We start from the raw sequence: 19,232 nt of genomic DNA on the forward strand, positions 1-19,232 counted from the left end.
CTCTGACCATAAGTAATAGCCAGCAGAATCCATGCTTTCTGTTTTCTGAGCTTAATCTCTCTGAATAAAAGATCGGTGCTGGGCACATGTGTGGGCACCTCACCACACACACTATCCGTGATCCAGGGCTGCCAGGGGGTGCTGCCCACATGGGTGGGCTCCTCACCCCACACTATCCATGATCCAGGGCTGCCAGGAGGTGCTGGGCACACATGGGTGGGCACCTCACCACACACACTATCCGTGATCCAGGGCTGCCAGGGGGTGCTGCCCACATGGGTGGGCTCCTCACCCCACACTATCCATGATCCAGGGCTGCCAGGAGGTGCTGGGCACACATGGGTGGGCACCTCACCACACACTATCCATGATCCAGGGCTGCCAGGGGGTGCTGCACACATGGGTGGGGGCACCTCACCCCACACTATCCATGATCCAGGGCTGCCAGGAGGTGCTGCACACATGGGTGGGGGCACCTCACCCCACACTATCCATGATCCAGGGCTGCCAGGGGGTGCTGCACACATGGGTGGGCACCTCACCACACACTATCCATGATCCAGGGCTGCCAGGAGGTGCTGGGCACATGTGTGGGCACCTTACCACACACTATCCATGATCCAGGGCTGCCAGGAGGTGCTGCACACATGGGTGGGGGCACCTCACCCCACACTATCCATGATCCAGGGCTGCCAGGGGGTGCTGCACACATGGGTGGGCACCTCACCACACACTATCCATGATCCAGGGCTGCCAGGAGGTGCTGGGCACACATGGGTGGGCACCTCACCACACACTATCCATGATCCAGGGCTGCCAGGAGGTGCTGCACACATGGGTTCGGGCACCTCACCCCACACTATCCATGATCCAGGGCTGCCAGGAGGTGCTGCACACATGGGTGGGGGCACCTCACCCCACACTATCCATGATCCAGGGCTGCCAGGAGGTGCTGGGCACACATGGGTGGGCACCTCACCACACACACTATCCATGATCCAGGGCTGCCAGGAGGTGCTGCACACATGTGTGGGCACCACACACTATCCATGATCCAGGGCTGCCAGGAGGTGCTGGGCACACATGGGTGGGCACCTCACCACACACACTATCCATGATCCAGGGCTGCCAGGAGGTGCTGGGCACACATGGGTGGGCACCTCACCACACACACTATCCATGATCCAGGGCTGCCAGGGGGTGCTGCACACATGGGTGGGGGCACCTCACCACACACTATCCATGATCCAGGGCTTCCAGTGGGTGCTGCACACGTGTGTGGGCACCTCACCACACACTATCCATGATCCAGGGCTGCCAGGAGGTGCTGGGCACATGTGTGGGCACCTTACCACACACTATCCATGATCCAGGGCTGCCAGGAGGTGCTGGGCACACATGGGTGGGCACCTCACCACACACACTATCCGTGATCCAGGGCTGCCAGGGGGTGCTGCACACATGGGTGGGGGCACCTCACCCCACACTATCCATGATCCAGGGCTGCCAGGAGGTGCTGGGCACACATGGGTGGGCACCTCACCACACACACTATCCATGATCCAGGGCTGCTAGGAGGTGCTGGGCACACATGGGTGGGCACCTCACCACACACACTATCCATGATCCAGGGCTGCCAGGAGGTGCTGGGCACACATGGGTGGGCACCTCACCACACACACTATCCATGATCCAGGGCTGCCAGGAGGTGCTGGGCACATGTGTGAGCACCTCACCACACACTATCCATGATCCAGGGCTTCCAGTGGGTGCTGCACACGTGTGTGGGCACCTCACCACACACTATCCATGATCGAGGGCTGCCAGGAGGTGCTGGGCACATGTGTGGGCACCTTACCACACACTATCCATGATCCAGGGCTGCCAGGGGGTGCTGGGCACATGTGTGGGCACCTCACCCCACACTATCCATGATCCAGGGCTGCCAGAAGGTGCTGGGCACACATGGGTGGGCACCTCACCACACACTATCCATGATCCAGGGCTGCCAGGAGGTGCTGGGCACACATGGGTGGGCACCTCACCACACACTATCCATGATCCAGGGCTGCCAGGAGGTGCTGCACACATGGGTGGGCACCTCACCCCACACTATCCGTGATCCAGGGCTGCCAGGGGGTGCTGCACACATGGGTGGGCACCTCACCCCACACTATCCATGATCCAGGGCTGCCAGGAGGTGCTGGGCACACATGGGTGGGCACCTCACCACACACTATCCATGATCCAGGGCTGCCAGGGGGTGCTGCACACATGTGTGGGCACCTCACCACACACTATCCATGATTCAGGGCTGCCAGGAGGTGCTGGGCACGTCTGGGCACCTCACCACACACTATCCATGATCCAGGGCTGCCAGGAGGTGCTGCACACATGGGTGGGCACCTCACCACACACTATCCATGATTCAGGGCTTCCAGGGGGTGCTGCACACATGTGTGTGGGCACCTCACCACCCACTATCCATGATTCAGGGCTGCCAGGAGGTGCTGCACACATGGGTGGGCACCTCACCACACACTATGCATGATCCAGGGCTTCCAGGGGGTGCTGCACACATGTGTGTGGGCACCTCACCACACACTATCCATGATCCAGGGCTGCCAGGAGGTGCTGCACACATGGGTGGGCACCTCACCACCCACTATCCATGATCCAGGGCTGCCAGGGGGTGCTGCACACATATGTGGGCACCTCACCACACACTATCCATGATCCAGGGCTGCCAGGGGGTGCTGCACACGTATGTGGGCACCTCACCACACACTATCCATAATCCAGGGCTCCCAGGGTGTGCTGCACACATGTGTGGGCACCTCACACTATCCGTGATGTAAAGCTGCCAGGAGGATCAGGACCACCCTGGCTCTGAAGAGACTTGGGATTTGCTGGAGGGATCAGACAGCTGCTGCAGACTCTGGGCTGCATTAAATCTTATTATCACTGTTGGGAAGAATTAACTGTGGTATTCAAACACAAACATTCTTCCCAGGCTGAGCTTCAGGTGGTATGTAAATCTAGCAGAAAACAGGAGAACACTATAGAGTTCAGCCCTCCTTTTTCTGAACCAGTGAAGTGAACCTGTGCTTAAAGTACACCTAAAGGCCGACCCTCTCCCCCCCCCCCCCCCAAAAAAAAAGTTACTTACCTCGGTAGGGGGTAAGTGGTCTAGAGGTCTCCCTACGCCCCTAGTGTGCTAGAAATTTCAAAACAATCTTTGACATTTAAGTAAACCTGTATGGAAAAAAAGAGCCCCTGGGGGTACTTACCTCATTAGGATCCAGAGGCTTCCCTAGTCAGCCTGATCCAGCGCTGGAAGAAAAAACAAACAACATTCCTGCTTGCCTCTGTGCGCATGTTGTGCACTAACGGCTTCCTGCTTGGAAATAGCTGAGCCCAATTAAGTCCGCTCTACTGCGCATGCGCGAGACGTACAGAAAACCCAACAGGGTTCGGCTATTCCTGCCGGAGCCCGAGCGGGAAGCCGCTAGTCCCAGCGCCGGATCGCCTTTACTGCTGAGGACGGTCCAAAGGTTTCCTCCTCCCGAAGTAAGTACCCCCTAAGGGCACATTTTCACTACAGGTTTACGTTGAAGTGGATCAGAGATGAAAGACTAACTATAACAAGTAACTTGTCTATATAGCTTATCTAACGTTTAGATAGTTTACACAGCAAATCTAGCTGCAAACAGCTTCAACAGTTTATGATTATTTATTCCTGTGATACAATGAGGGCAGCCATGTTCTGTTTGTCATATTGTCACAGGCTGAGGGGTGGAGATGCTATCATCTTGCCTGTGTGTAAATTCAGTTCCTTCTCTTCCTCTCTCCTCCCCTCTGCCTCTGAAATCAATGGCTAGTAACCTCCTCCTCCTCCTGCCCAGACTGAGCTCCCATAAGCCCTTGCTACAGTGCCAAGGCACAAAAGGAGCTGTAGGCGAGGCTTGTTTAGTTTATAGGGAATTGGAGTATTAAAACAAAACAAAAAAAAGTATTTGGCTTGAGGAATTCCCTATAAACTACATGAAAGGAACACAATTATGCAATGAGTAAAAGTTTATCTCAGATCCACTTTAACATTAAAGATTGCTTGAGACCATGCTTCCCTCCATGTAAATATCTGTTGGTCCTCATACTACATGGAAGTGAAGAAATTGGCCAATCAAAATTGCATATGAGTACATACCCAAAGCCCCAATTTTTAGAGAGAGCAACCTATCCATGAAGAAGACCCTCCACTTACCCAAGTGTGGGATGGGTGTTTCCCCGAACGCGCTGAAGGTGGTTGCTGTCCTTCCTGTGTGTATTTTTCCAACAAAGTCCAAACAAGTCACTTGATCCACCTCTTACATCAGCTGAATAGAAATCAATCAGATGATGACATATTTTCTTCATTATTAACAAAAAAAATGGATCAAATTTACATGATTTTCAATTTTCACAAAGTCGCAATGCAATGGTAAATCTATGTGAAGTTCACAGTGCGTCTGGTGCAGTGCGTTGCCACATAGTGCATGCATTTGACAGTGAAGCATACTTGATAGTGATAGTGAAGCATTATTGATAGTATGCTTCATTGTATGCGACGCAATGTGTTGTTTTGACCAGATAAATCTGTTTGATTTTTCAGCTTGATCAAATAATTTAAAAAATCAAATCAATCTACCAAAAACTTATATACGACTTTTGTGACCACTTCTCAAAACAGATCAAATAAAACATTCAGTTTTTATATTTTTTTTTAATTTTTCCAGCATATCCGATCAGATTTTTTTTTTCTCGATAAATTTCCTATTTCTTATGCAACTGGAAAATCAATCAATTTGATTGTAACTTGTGTGGCCACCTTAAATAAATTAAAAAAAAAAAAAGTTGCATGGCCTTCTTTACAATACAGAAATGTTAATAGAAACCATTCTAAGGTGGCTACTAAACATACAATATGCAGAAAGATCGTTTGCAACGGTTATTTATATGAACAATCGCTAATGATCATTTGGGGCCACTAATGGACAAAAAATCTCCTGACCAATCCAATCAGGTTGACGGGATCGATCTGAAAATCAGATCTATTTAAAGAGACTCTGAAGCGAGAATAAATCTCGCTTCAGAGCTCATAGTTAGCAGGGGCATGTGTGCCCCTGCTAAACCGCCGCTATCCCGCGGCTTAACGGGGGTCCCTTCACCCCCAAACCCCCCACTGCAACACTTGGTCGCAGACTTGGTCGCTCCTGGAGGCAGGGCTAACGGCTGCAGCCCTGCCTCCAGTCGCGTCTATCAGCGGCGCATCGCCGCCTCTCCCCCGCCCCTCTCAGTGAAGAAAGACTGAGAGGGGCGGGGGAGAGGCGGAGATACGCACTGACAGACGCGCGTGGGGCAGGGCTGCGGCGGTTAGCCCTGCCCCAACCAGGAAGCGCTCCCCCGCTGCACCGAGGGAATTTGGGGGTGAAGGGACCCCCGTTAAGCCGCGGGATATCGGCGGTTTAGCAGGGGCACACATGCCCCTGCTATCTATGAGGTCTGAAGCGAGATTTATTCTTGCTTCAGACTCTCTTTAATTAATCTGATCAGATTGGTCAGGAGATTTTTGTTCATTAGTGGCCCCAAACGATCAGCTTTGATCATTCATACAAATAATTGTTAGTAAACGATCATTTGGCAAATTGCGTCGCTAGTGTCCACCTTCGGCAGATTGCAAACAGCGCGGCACAGGAAGATTAATTACAGAAGCGGATATTACTGGGGGGATAATTTTTTTTAGATGCCCATTAATGGTAAAAAATGTTCAATCTTTTGACGCGATTTGGATAATCAAAACTAATCGGAAGGCAATTTTCAATTGTTCCTATTAGTGAAACGATTTAAGAAGGTTTTCAATCATAAAATGCAACTTTCGGATCAATTTTTTTTCCTTTTCCAATCGACCAAAGAATCGTTTCACATCGATTTGCACCACACATGGCACAGTTTGGTGTAGTGGTTAGCGCTCTCGCCTTGCAGCGCTGGGTCCCCGGTTCGAATCCCAGCCAGGTCAACATCTGGAAGGAGTTTGTATGTTCTCCCTGTGTCTGCATGGGTTTCCTCCGGGCACTCCAGTTTCCTCCAACATCCCAAAAACATACAGATAAGTTAATTGGCTTCCCCCTAAATTGGCCCTAGACTATGATACATGCACTACACGATATATACATAGACATAGGACTGTGGTAGGGATTACAATGTGCTCTCAGGGACAGTTAATGACTAGACTATTTACGCTGTACAGCGCTGCGGAAGTTGTCGGCGCTCTATAAATACTAAATAATAATAATATACAATTCAATCATAAAAAGTGCGTCAAACTATCGAATCTAAAGGAAAATTGTACTGTTAATAGGTACCTTTAATTGTACAAGCCACATTTATGATGAATGTGAGAAACATGCAAGGAGGACAATGACAGGGTTACAGCCAGACTCTATCAGAGGGGAAACACAAATGAGCTCTGATTGATGGGCATGGGAGCAGGTAAACAAAGGGGAGGGCAGGCCCATTGCAGGGCAGAGGGTGGGGTGAATACAGGGAGGGGGGATAATAATAATACAGGGTTTGGGAACTCAGCGAGATGCACAGATCTGACCTAGAAATTCCTCGCTATGTTTTCAGCGTATGAGAAAAGAGCCTGGCATAAAGGAGCGGGGGCCAGGCGGGGAGGCTGGGGAAGCACGCTGTGTGTGTCAGAGCATGTAACCCAATCAAGCCACATCCAAACTCAATGGCAGACGGACAGAGTGAAACTTTTGTGACGGACCAGAAAATCCCCAGAGTGTCCATGAAAAAAAGCTACCGTTCATTTTTATCTTAGGGCCCTTTTACACTGGGGTGGTGCGGTATTTTGGTATGGTGCGGTATTTACGGTATGTGCGTGTTCTAAAACGACCGCCGCAAGTTTCACAGTGTGCCTCAAGAATTCACCTTAGTAATGATTTGTAGTTGCTTGTTTTCTGAATCATAACAGAAAAGTGATCAGATATCTGAATTATTGTTGGGGCATCCTTGAAATGATGATAATAAGGTTGGAATGAAGTGTAAATTACTGTGCAAAAGTTTTAGGCAGGTGTGTAAAAAATGCTGTCAACAAAGAACGCTTTCAAAAATGGAAGAGTTAGGCCCGGTTCAAATTAGCGATAAAAAAAAACCAGTGTGTTCCCAGATCCGATGGGAAAGGATCGGAAAGGATGCGAATGGATCCAATGTTAACCTATGGATCCGTTCACATCCGTCCGTTCAAACGGATCCATTCTGCACACGATCCGCTGATCGGACCGCAAGTTTGCTGCTGCACCAATTTTTCTGGGCCGCTGAGCCCAGAGGAACAGAAATGGACGCTGAAGCATAACATTGGAGGCAATGAGAGAATGGACCATTCTATCAAGCAAAATTCAAAAAAGCAAACGGATCCAATCGACCAGTACGATCGAATCCATTTTCATGGATCCGTTTGCCATTAATGCAAGTGTGAACCGTGCCTTAATCTCCCTGGCGGTAAGCCCGAGCTGAGCTCGGGCTATGCCGCCGGGAGGCACCGCTCAGGCCCCGCTGGGCCGATTTGCATAATTTTTTTTTTGTTAGACGCAGCTAGCACTTTGCTAGCTGCGTGTAACCTCCGATCGCCGCCGCTACCCGCCGATCCGCCGCTATACCCATCGCCGCAAGAGCCCCCCCCCAGACCCCGTGCGCTGCCTGGCCAATCAGTGCCAGGCAGCGCTGTGGAGTGGATCGGATTCCCCTTTGACGTCAAGACGTCGGTGACGTCATCCCGCCCCGTCGCCATGGCGAAGGCGATCGGAGGGGCTGGGGGGATGCCGCTCAGCAGCGGCTATCATGTAGCAAGACATTGTCTCGCTACATGAAAAAAAAAAAATTTAAAAAAAGGTATTTGCTGCCCCCTGGCGGTTTGTTAAAATCCGCCAGGGGGCAGCAAATACCTTTTTTTTCAATTTTTTTAATCATTTATTTTCATCTCTCAACAAGGTGCAGTGAATGAACACAAGAGAAATCCGAATCAAATCAATATATGGTGTGACCACCCATTGCCTTCAAAACAACATCAATTCTTCTAGGTACACTTGCACAGTTTTTGAAGGACCTTGGCTGGTAGGTTGTTCCAAACATCTTGGAGAATTAGCCACAGATCTTCTGTGGATGTAGGTTTCCTCACATCCTTATGTCTCTTCATGTAATCCCAGACACACTCAATGATGTTGAGATCAGGGCTCTGTGGGGACCATCACTTTCAGGACTTCTTCTTCTTTACGTTTCATAAAGTTTTTTGCAAACGCTCAAGTACCCTCCACCATGCTTCACTGTAGCTTGCAGATATTTATTATTGAACTGCTCTCCAGCCCTTTAAAGCACAAACATACTGTTACAGCCAAAAATTTTACTTTATTTTTTTACTCATTTTTTTTTTTTTTACTCATCAGTCCAGAACACCTACTGCCATTTTTCTGCACCTCAGTTCCTATGTTTCCGTGCATACTTGAATCGCTTTGCCTTGTTCCCATGTATGGCTTTTAGGCTGCAACTCTTCCATGAAGAGACCAGATTGCATTTTGTGGGGGTATCTGCCGCCAACCAGATTGCATTTTGTGGGAGTATCTGCCGCCAACCAGATTGCATTTTGTGGGGGTATCTGTCGCCAACCAGATTGCATTTTGTGGGGGTATCTGCCGCCAGCCAGATTGCATTTTGTGGGGGTATCTGCCGCCAACCAGATTGTATTTTGTGGAGGTATCTGCCGCCAGCCAGATTGCATTTTGTGGGCCACTTAGGCCCCCTTTCCACGTGTGCGCGGCATGCGGCATGCGAGACGCGATGCTAGCACAGCCGTGACGTGTCTCGCAGCCGAATCCCTCTAGCCGCGCTATTCACCGCTATGGGATTCGGACAGTGACGCGAGCAATTATGCTGCAGGGCCTCATATTTTTCCCAGGCCACTAATTCATATGCTCTACATAGAGTTCTATAGGCTGCCAAATTCCATCCGAATTTGTGGCCGAGGAATTGGCCCGTTTTTGCACAAATGGAAACTCAGCCTAAGGGCCTATTTCCACTACACGCAGATTGGATGCAGAACAACTGACTCCAATGAATGCCTATGGGAAAATCTGCATCAGAAAAATCGCGTTTAGTGGAAACAGGCCCATAGGCATTCATTGGAGTCAGTTTTTCTGCATCCATTCTGCATCCAATCTGCGTGTAGTGGAAATAGGCCCTAAGGTCCATGGGTCCATGGGCTCTTGTGTGATCACAGTGAGCTGCATCCCCTATTGCTTCACTACTGGCCTTTACTGTTTCTGCCACTCACAGAGTGCCATCCAGTGCTACACACTGTAATAAGCTGAGTAGCCTGGCCTACGCATCACAGGGGAGCAGGTGGCGTGTGTGGCATAGTTGCCAGCACACATTTCCTTATGCCTGGGCAGTGACTAGGGGCGTGACCACCATAGGCTGTCATTTTTTATTTATCTTACAGCTTTTGGCAAAGATATGTGCCAAAAACGGCTATATATTTTCGCTTTAATTTTTTTACACAATTATGACACTTTATGAACTGCTCCACTTTATTTTTTCAAGCAACATAATAAAGTTCACAGTGCATCATAGTGAGCCTGGAATTTTCCATGTCGCCAAAGTGCAATGTTATAAGAGATACTTGGTGGTTGTGACTAGTCTCTGCAACTAATTGGTAAGTGGTTTCTGGTAATGTTATCCAATGCAACTACTAACAGCTATGGTACAACTATGATGCTGTCTACAGTATCTATTTAGTATCGAGTCCTTGGGCAAGACTGTTTAACACTGCAGGTTGACCTATTGAGCGTCTGTAGTGGCTGCAGCTCTCACGCGCTTTAAATCTGGCAGTAAAAAAGCGCTATACATAACAGCTAGTAAACACCTACCTCTTCTGTTGCATTTATATATCAAATGTCTGCATGTTCCCTGTTGGTCATGAACAACATGTATTTTATTGCCAACCTTGTAGGTGAGGTTTGCTGCTCAATCTTGTTACTGTACCTGTATTTTCACATGTTGTGTATTCTGATATAAGTTGTTCTTTCTATTTTTTGAAAAAATGTAATAAAAATGATTGAAAAGAAAAAAGCGCTATACAAATGTTAGCAATATTATTGATAGACACCTTAAGGCTGGTTTTACCCCTAATGTTTGTAGCACCTTATTGCACCGCAGATATGGGCCTTCATATGACCCTGAGCCACGGTGCGGCGACAGGGTCATATGCATAGCCCTCCCCAGCTTGTGACGATATTCCCTGCTGGACAGGAAATACGCACTGGGATACCTGACGGTCAGCGCGTGCGCACCACGTCACACCACACTCCCGTTGTTCATACTTGCTGCTTTGAACTTTGACTTGCATCCATGTAGTAGGCATGGATCATGCGGCAACGCACGCCATACTTTGCATCAGAAATGCAGCGTCTTAGATACTTAGGGCAAACCGTGTCGCACCGTGTGAAGTAGTCAGGTCTCCATAGACTTGCATGGACCATGTGGCCGGGATGCGGCAGGGAAGAATGACACGAGGCAGTGCAGCGCACAAGCGTAAAAGGGCCTGAATATACATAAGATTTATACAGGAGATGAAAAAAGTTCTGCGGCTCTACTTACCCGGGGCTTCCTCCAACCCCTGGAAGACTCTGTGTCCCTTGCCGCAGTTCCGATGTCTCACAATCTTCTGATGCCCCCTCCATCCCGGGCTTCTGTGCCTGCGCAGAATGCTCCCAGCCACGATTGGCTGGGAGCATTCTGCGCAGCCAAGATTGGGTGACATCAGAACTGCAGCAAGGGACTTCTAGGGGCTGGAGGAAGCCCCAGGTAAGTGAAGCTGCAGGACTTTTTTTTCATCTCATGTATCCTTTAAATCTTTGTTATGCGAGCAATCGCAAATGAGCAGCATGCAGTGCTTTGGTGACAATCACACTGCGATTCTCGTTCTATTGAACAAGCGTAAATCGCTGTATATTGTGAAATTTTGCCTTTCGAATTGCGATCGCAGAGATGAATGCAATCGTGATAAAGTGCCCAGTGTGATCTAGCCCTCAAAGTACGTGAAGAAGAACCTGTTTCCTTCCTCTGTCCTCATGTATATTTTAGTTGCATAAATATGATATAAAAATAAAGATTTTAGCAAAAATGTTGTGAAAGCAAAATTCTTTTTTTTTCTTTTTTACACCATAAATGTGCATTTGCCCAAAATTGCAATTTATCTCTGCTGCCAAACCTGTTTCTTCTCCATAAACTGATTTGTGTGAGAGTTAAAGTGGGATAAAACTCTGACATAACATTCAATAAAATGGGCTTGATTTACTAAGCGGTGCCAACCTACTTAGCACATCTAAAGTCTTTAGGCGTGCTAACCAGGGTGCTAAGTAGGTTAGCACCGATTTTCTCAATCAGATCGCGCGGTAAATACTGTGCGCAAAGTTTTGCACGCGCTAAGTCCCATAGGCTTTAGTGGGCACTTCGCGCGAAGCGCCCTGCGCTCTGTGCAGTGCGCGTGCAAAACACTTTGCGCGGTACTTTGCGCACAATCACTACTTCTCACATTTCAACTGAGTTTAGACGTGCTAAGGGCCAGTGCTAAAGTTAGCACCGTTTTGTAAATTGAGCCCAATGTGTTTTCCTACTTTTTATTACCCATACAGTTATCCTATTTCCTTTTGTGCACAAGTAATATTGTCTATTTACAAATGACAAGTTCCCAAAGTACAGTGTATCTGCTCTGAAAGCTGCTATTGCATTTTATTGCATAGCTCAGTACAGCTCAGTTCCAGTAGTTTGCTAATATTTACAAAATCTATCCATCAAAGGAATGTAAACAAAAAATAATGTTATCACCTCTTCAGATGCGGCCAGAAGCTTTTTTACTGAAGCAAGGAGCTTTCCACTGAAGAACAAAGGGCTTCTTTCTTGCTCTCAGAAGCCATTTTCTGCTAGGAAAGTGTTTTATAGTTGGAACTTCTCATCAGTGATAGACGGTCACATTGTAGTCACTTCCTGTCTGAGTCAGGATTGAGTCAGCCACTTATATACCTGATATTTAACTCTTTCAGACAGAGGAAGCAAAAAAGGAACACAGCATACTTATTTGTGTGCTAGGCACTGTAAAATACACATGTCTATCTCATCATGTCACATGTCACTTCAGGTATTCTTTAAGCTGCACTGCTAAAGCATCTAAGGAAGGCACGCTCCTATCTAAGGAAGGCATGCTCCTTACATAGCAGTGAGCGCTACTATATAAGGCATGCATAGTGGCCGCTCCTTCACATTAAGGTGCGTTGCTTTAGCAGTGCAGCTTAATGAATCAAGCCCTATGTGCTGTTTTTTTTTTTTTTTTTTTTTTTGGTAGTAGATTTTGTGCTATAAATAATCTTATAGGCCTAGTGCACACCAGAGCAGTTCTGCTGCGTTTTGCGATCCGCTTGTGGGTGCGGATCCGCTTGGGTAATGTATTTCAATGGGCTGGTGCACACCAGAGCGGGAGGCGGTTTGCAGAAACGCATACTCCCGGGCTGCTGCAGATTTTGGATTGCGGAGGCGTTTCTGCCTCAATGTTAAGTATAGGAAAAACGCAAACCGCTCTGAAAAACGGCACTTCAGATCGGTTTGCCAGGTGTTTTTTGTTACAGTAGCTGTTCAGTAACAGCTTTACTGTAACAATACATGAAATCTACTACACCAAAAATGCTTCACAAAACCGCAAAACGCTAGCTGAAACGCTACAGAAAAAGAAAAAGCGTTTCAAAATCTGCTAGCATTTTGCCGATCTGCTAGCGGGTTTTGGTGTGCACTAGGCCTTAGAACTAAGAGGAAATGCTGAGCTTTATACCACTTTAAAGACCACATTGGGTAATTCTGACAATTTATTTTTTAGGGGTTACAGATTGCCCAGCACGCTCATGGTGACCAGAAGTCCTAGGAGTGTGTAACGGGCTGAAAAAGACCAAAACCCCCCTTACTATGCAAATCAGAAGTTTGCCTACTAAACAGAAGGTATTTGCGATATTCAGGTTGGAGTGAGCTCTAACCTGTTTTAAGAAGGCAAGCCTCTGTTTGTCATTAGGGGTGATACCCTCCCATTGACTTATGCACAGGAGCATCATCTGGTTGTTGCAGTGCTCAGTGTGGTGATCTCAGCCCTTCAATAACAGCTGTTCCTTGTTAGGTAAATAACGACTGAGCTGGGACAGGGTTAACTCTCCGCAAGGGTCTCCCTTATGTCATTTGGGTGGGTCAGCAATCCAGCCCTGGAACGTCACTACAGACAGACCATAAAACAACAGTTACGCCCAGATGTGATAATGGCCTGAAGTCTTTAGGAGGAGCTCCTGGTTCTAAACTCATTGAGACCTCAGCGTTATCTTCAGGCTATTCATACAGGTGCTGCAGTAGCATTAATTACAGTATTAATTAAAGAAGAACGTGCCGGGCTTTGAAAATTCCTCATTCACATTCCGGACTCTCCTCTGAGTAGTTTTAACTTTACTAACTTCATCATTGTGATGTGCTTTCCTACAGTCAAGACTAATTATTAATAAGTATTTATATAGCGCCGACTTCTTCCACAGCGCTGTACAGAGTACATTGTCTTGTCACTAACTGTCCCTCAGAGGGGCTCACAATCTAATCCCTGCCATGTCTATGTATGTATCGTGTAGTGTATGTATTGTAGTCTATAGCAAATTTTTAGGGGGAAGACAATTAACTTATTTATATGTTTTTGGGATGCAGGAGGAAACCAGAGTGCCCAGAGAAAACCGACGTAGACACGAGGAGAACTTACAAACCCCTTGCAAATAATGCCCTGGCTGGGATCAAACCGGGAACCCAGAGGTGCAAGGCTTACCACTATGCCATCCTGCTGCCGACTAATGGCCCAGGCTGATGTTACCGTCTGCATCAACTGTCTTCTGGTCACAGGCCTATACTTTTCATGATCCTTAATGGTAAACGTAGGATCCTGCAGAGGCTTCCGTCATCCTCCTCAGCCAGGCCGATCCAGCGATTAGACCCCCAAAGCGGGGCCATAGAAGACCTGCGCAGTAGCATGGACTTGCTCAGCCTTCTGGGCCCTCGTACCCAAGGGCCTCAATGCGGTCGTTACCTCTGCAACCCCTATTGCTACGCCCCTGAGTTTGCCATCTGTGAACCTCAATGCATTGTGGGAAATTACAGCCTTTTCCAATTTCCAGCAAGGAATATCTCCCTCTGTGCATAGAACTCTCCGTAACGAACATTCTGTACGGGATCCGTTGAAAAGGGCTGCTGAGCTGCCTGTATGAAAAGGGCTCCTCCATAGACATCAATGTTATTTCTGCAAATATGGGCTACAAGGTGGTGAAAAGGGCTTCCGAGTTAATATAGGCTACAAGCGGCACCCTTTTGTAGCCCCTATTTTTTTTCAGCTACAAGGTTTTCAGCTACAGTAGGGCACCCCTTTGTAGCCCATATTTTTTATTCGGCTTCAAGGTTTTCGGCTACAAAAAGGGATCCCTTTGTAGTCCATATCTTTATTCGGCTACAAGGTTTTTGGCTACAGTAGGGCGCCCCTTTTGTAGCCCATATTTTTAATCAGCTACAAGGTTTTTGGCTACAGTAGGGCAACCCTTTGTAGCCCATATTTTTGATTCAGCTACAAGGTTTTAGGCTACAAGGTTTTTGATTCTGCTACAAAAGGGCACCCTTTTATAGCTGAGATTTTTGATTTGAGGGTGCAGGGGAGGTTAGGATTAGGCATCACAAGCGGGGAGGTCTTAGGGTTAGGCACCATCAGGGGAATCTTAAGGTTAGGCACCACCTGGTGGTTCTTAGGGTTAGGCACCACCAGTGGGGTGTTAGGGTTAGGCACCACCTGGGGGGTATTAGGGTTAGGCACCACCAGGGGAGTCTTATGGTTAGGCACCACCTGGGCAGTCTCAGGGTTAGGCACCACCTTGGGGGTCTTAGGGTTAGGCACCACCTGGGGGTCTTAGGCACCAAATGGGGGGGGGGGGGGTCTTAGGGTTAGGCACCACCCAGGGGGTTAGGGATAGGCACCGCCAGGGGGTTAGGGTTAAGCAGCATCAGGGGAAGGTTCTGTGTGAGAGTAGGGAGCAGTTAGGTCATAATAATCACTTTAGCTATATCTAGAGCCCTTTTATAGCCCAACAAATGTTGCCTATAACAGCATCCTTTGTAATAAACTAAAACTAGCTTTTTCGGCTACACCAGGTGCACTTTGTGGCTAAATTTGGCATATATGGGCTACACCATGTGCCCTTTGAAGCCGAAGTTGGCATATGGGCTACACCAGGCGTCCTTTGTAGCTGAAGTTGGCATATATGGGCTACACCATGTGTCCTTTGTAGCCGAAGTTGGTATATGGGCTACACTTGGCACCCTTTTTGTAGCTGAATTTGGTATATATGGGCTACACCAGGAGCCCTTTTTTCCAGGAGACCTTTTCCGTAGGGATGCTCATTCGGATTCCGCGGAAATGCAATTTCCGAAATTCCGATCGGAAATTGCATTTCCTCATCGGAATGCGGAAATTGGTAATGCAAGCGCCGTAGGCGGATTTCCGCCGGAAATTTCTGCCGGAAATTGCGGAAATTCCACCCGAATTTAACATCGATTTTCTCAAAAACTATAAGGTCTTTTTGAAAATGTTTTTTGCATCTTGTTCACAAGATTCGGTTTAACCTCCTTAGCGGTAACCCCATGTGTGACACAGGGTAAGCCGCCGGAGGGTGCCGCTCAGGCCCTGCTGGGTCGATTTAAACAATTTATTTTTGCTGGACGCAGCTAGCACTTTGCTAGCTGCGCCAGCACCCCGAACACCGCCGCCGCGCGCCAGATCGACGCTATCCGGTGTGGCGCGCGCCCCCCCCCCCCCCAGACTCGTGCGCTGCCTGGCCAATCAGTGCCAGGCAGCGCCGAGGGTTGGATCCGGAGTCCCAATGACGTCACTGACGTCGGTGACGTCATCCCGCCCTGTCGCCATGGCGACGGGGGAAGCCCTCCAGGAAATCCCGTTCTTTGAACGGGATTTCCTGATCGGAGATCGCTGAAGGCGATCGAAGCGGGCAGGGCTCGCTACATGATTTAAAAAAAAAAAAAACTGCTGCGCTGCCCCCTGGCCCCTGGCGGTATGGGTTAATAAACCCTGAAAATTTGGTGTTTCTAGGACTTAAGGCGGCTTTGCTATTAACCGCTAAAGTCGGCGGATTTTTACTGTAATGTAAAATGCAGAAAATCTGCATCTGCCTATTTCCTGCATTTTACATTACAGTAAAAATCCGTCGAATTTAGCGGTTAATAGCAAAGCCCCCGTAAGATGCAAAAAAAAGTTTTCAAAAAGATTTTATAGTTTTTGAGAAAATCGATGTTAAAGTCGGGCAGAATTTCCGCGATTTCTGGCGGAAATTCCGCATTGGAATGCGGAAATTGGTAGCGGAAAGCGGATTTACCGCGGAATCGGAAATTGGCATTCCGACCATCCCTACTTTTCAAATAGACGCTTCTGTACAGATGACCTGGCACCACAAAGATCTCACCACCAGTGATACATTTCAGAATGTAGATCAGGGAAAGGAAAAAAAATTACTATGGGCAAACACTAACTAAATAATCTATAAATGAATATTGTAAAAAATAAGCAATTTTATTTAATATGTCATTTTGACTACAGTTCCTTTTTAAGGTTGGAAGTAGAAGAATTAGAAAGGTTTAAACATGAAGTTTGGCTTAGAGTTAGGCATTTGGAAGGGTCTCATTAGGGGTGGAAGAAAGAGTTATGCAGGAACAGGGGGTTAATGTTGGGTGAAGGAGTTAACATTAACCTATTTTGGTTCCTGGACGTAGTTTCTACGTCCAGGAACCATGCGCGCTACCGCGTGCTCCCGCGGCCGATCGCGCGCGTGCACGCGCACTCCCAGCCGCGGATTCGGTAGCCAGGGAATCAATGTATCAGGCTATGGTTCCCGATCATTGATTCCTCTCCCCCGCTGAAAAAGCGACAGCTTCTCTCGGAAGCTGCGCATTTTCTGGCCGTTCACTTCCCGATGCGTCACTGTAAGCGTATGTTACGCTTAGAGTGACGTCATGTAAACAAACTCATGGCCGCCATCTTGTGGCCAAAAATTAATACTACACCTGTAAAAAAAAAAATTTAAAATTAACACACATTTACATTATAAATCTATTGTTTACCTCCCACCCTCCCAAAACTACCCAAATAAAATGTTTACTATAAAAAAGAAAAACCATTACAATAAAAAAAAAAAAAACATGTAAATATTTACCTAAGGGTCTAAACTTTTTAAATATCAATGTAAAGATGAAATATTTCTATATATTTTTTTTTTTAAACTTGTAAATAGTGATGGATGCAAAACGGAAAAAATGCACCTTTATTTCCAAACAAAATATTGTCGCCATACATTGTGATAGGGACATAATTTTAACGGTGTAATAACCGGGACATATGGGCAAATACAATACGTGAGTTTTAATTATGGAGGCATGTATTATTTTAAAACTATAATGGCTGAAAACTGAGAAATAATGAATTTTTTCCGTTTTTTCTTATTCTTCCTGTTAAAATGCATTTACAGTAAAGTGGCTCTTAGCAAAATGTACCCCCCAAAGAAAGCCTAATTGGTGGCGGAAAAAACAAGATATAGATCAGTGCATTGTGATAAGTAGTGATAAAGTTATAGGCTAATGAATGGGAGGTGAACATTTCTCACGTGAAAACGACGGAACCTGAATGGGTTAAGGTTGAACGTTAGGGATTTACATCAAGAAGGTGTAAATGTTCAAGTTGGAGGTTGGGGCTAGGTTCCAGGAAGGGGTTTGACATTGAGATTGAAGATTAGGGTTATGGGTCAGGAGGTTGGAGGCTAGGGTCATGAACTACAAATGATAGCTTTCGTTGTTAAGAGGCTAATGTTTGAATGTTCTTGTAGAGAGTATCCAAGCTAATGATAACATGTTCAGCATGTTCCATATGACAGTGGCCTCCCTACTCTGGCCTTCAGTCCTCAAAGCTTATCTGCAAAGGAGGAGTGAGAATGGTTTAGTGCTCCAGACAATGCATTGATGAAATGCTTAAAGGGAACCTGAACTGAGTAAAAATATTTAAAATAAACACATAATGTAGCTGCAAATAAATATTACATACTTACCTCACCACCAGTTCCTCTCAGAAGCTCGCCATTTTCTTTTTATAGTGATCCCTTCCAGTTCTGACAATATTTTGTCAGAACTGAAATATATCAATATCAGTTGCAGTTAGTTATATATCAGCTGCTGTCAGTTACAACTGAATGTGCAAGGTAATGTCCATGTTTCCTTATGGCTCAAGTAGGAGATATTACAGTTTAACAGTGTGCTAAGCAGGAAGCTGGTAATGGCCATTTTCAAAATGGTGGACAGAGAATTCCATTGATCATAGTGGATAAACAGGACACAGGAGAGGAGAAAGAGATTGATGAGTAGACTACACAGGAGGTAAGAATGACATGTTTATGTTTATTTTGACTTTTAATTTTCAGTTCAGTTTCTCTTTAAAGTACAACTGTACCTAGAGGGATATGGAGGCTGCCATGTTTATTTTCGTTTAACCAATACCAGTTGCCTGGCTGTCCCACTGATCCTCTGCCTCTAAAGGCTCATCCACACGGGGTACGGCCGTCGCCGCAACCACGTGGCACGCGCGTGTTGTGCCGACAGGTCGCTCGTGTATGACGTGCGCACCCCGAACCGTCGCCCGTCGGAGCTGTCGCCAGGCGATTGACATGTTCAATCGCCGGCTAGAGCTGTCGCCGCAACTTCGCCGGAGCTGTCGCTAGTCCCGCATGTGTATGCGCGCTAGCGACAGCAACCCACACACAGCACACGGAGCTTCCGGCGGGGGGGAGGAACCTTGGGGACATATTCCGCCGCATCGCTAATCCCTCTGCTGCCGTGTGGATGCAGAGGGACTTGGCACCGAGCTGTCGCGCACACGCTCCCGTGTGCTAGCGACAGCTACAATTGTCCCCCGTGTGTACTTAGCTTAATACCTTCAGCCATAGACCCTGAACAAGCATGCAGCAGATCAGGTGTTTCTGACATTATTGTCAGATCTGACAAGATTAGCTGCATGCTTGTTTCTGGTG

The sequence above is a fragment of the Hyperolius riggenbachi genome, chromosome 8 (genome assembly GCF_040937935.1).
Source record: "Hyperolius riggenbachi isolate aHypRig1 chromosome 8, aHypRig1.pri, whole genome shotgun sequence".
Classification (NCBI taxonomy): Eukaryota; Metazoa; Chordata; class Amphibia; order Anura; family Hyperoliidae; genus Hyperolius; species Hyperolius riggenbachi.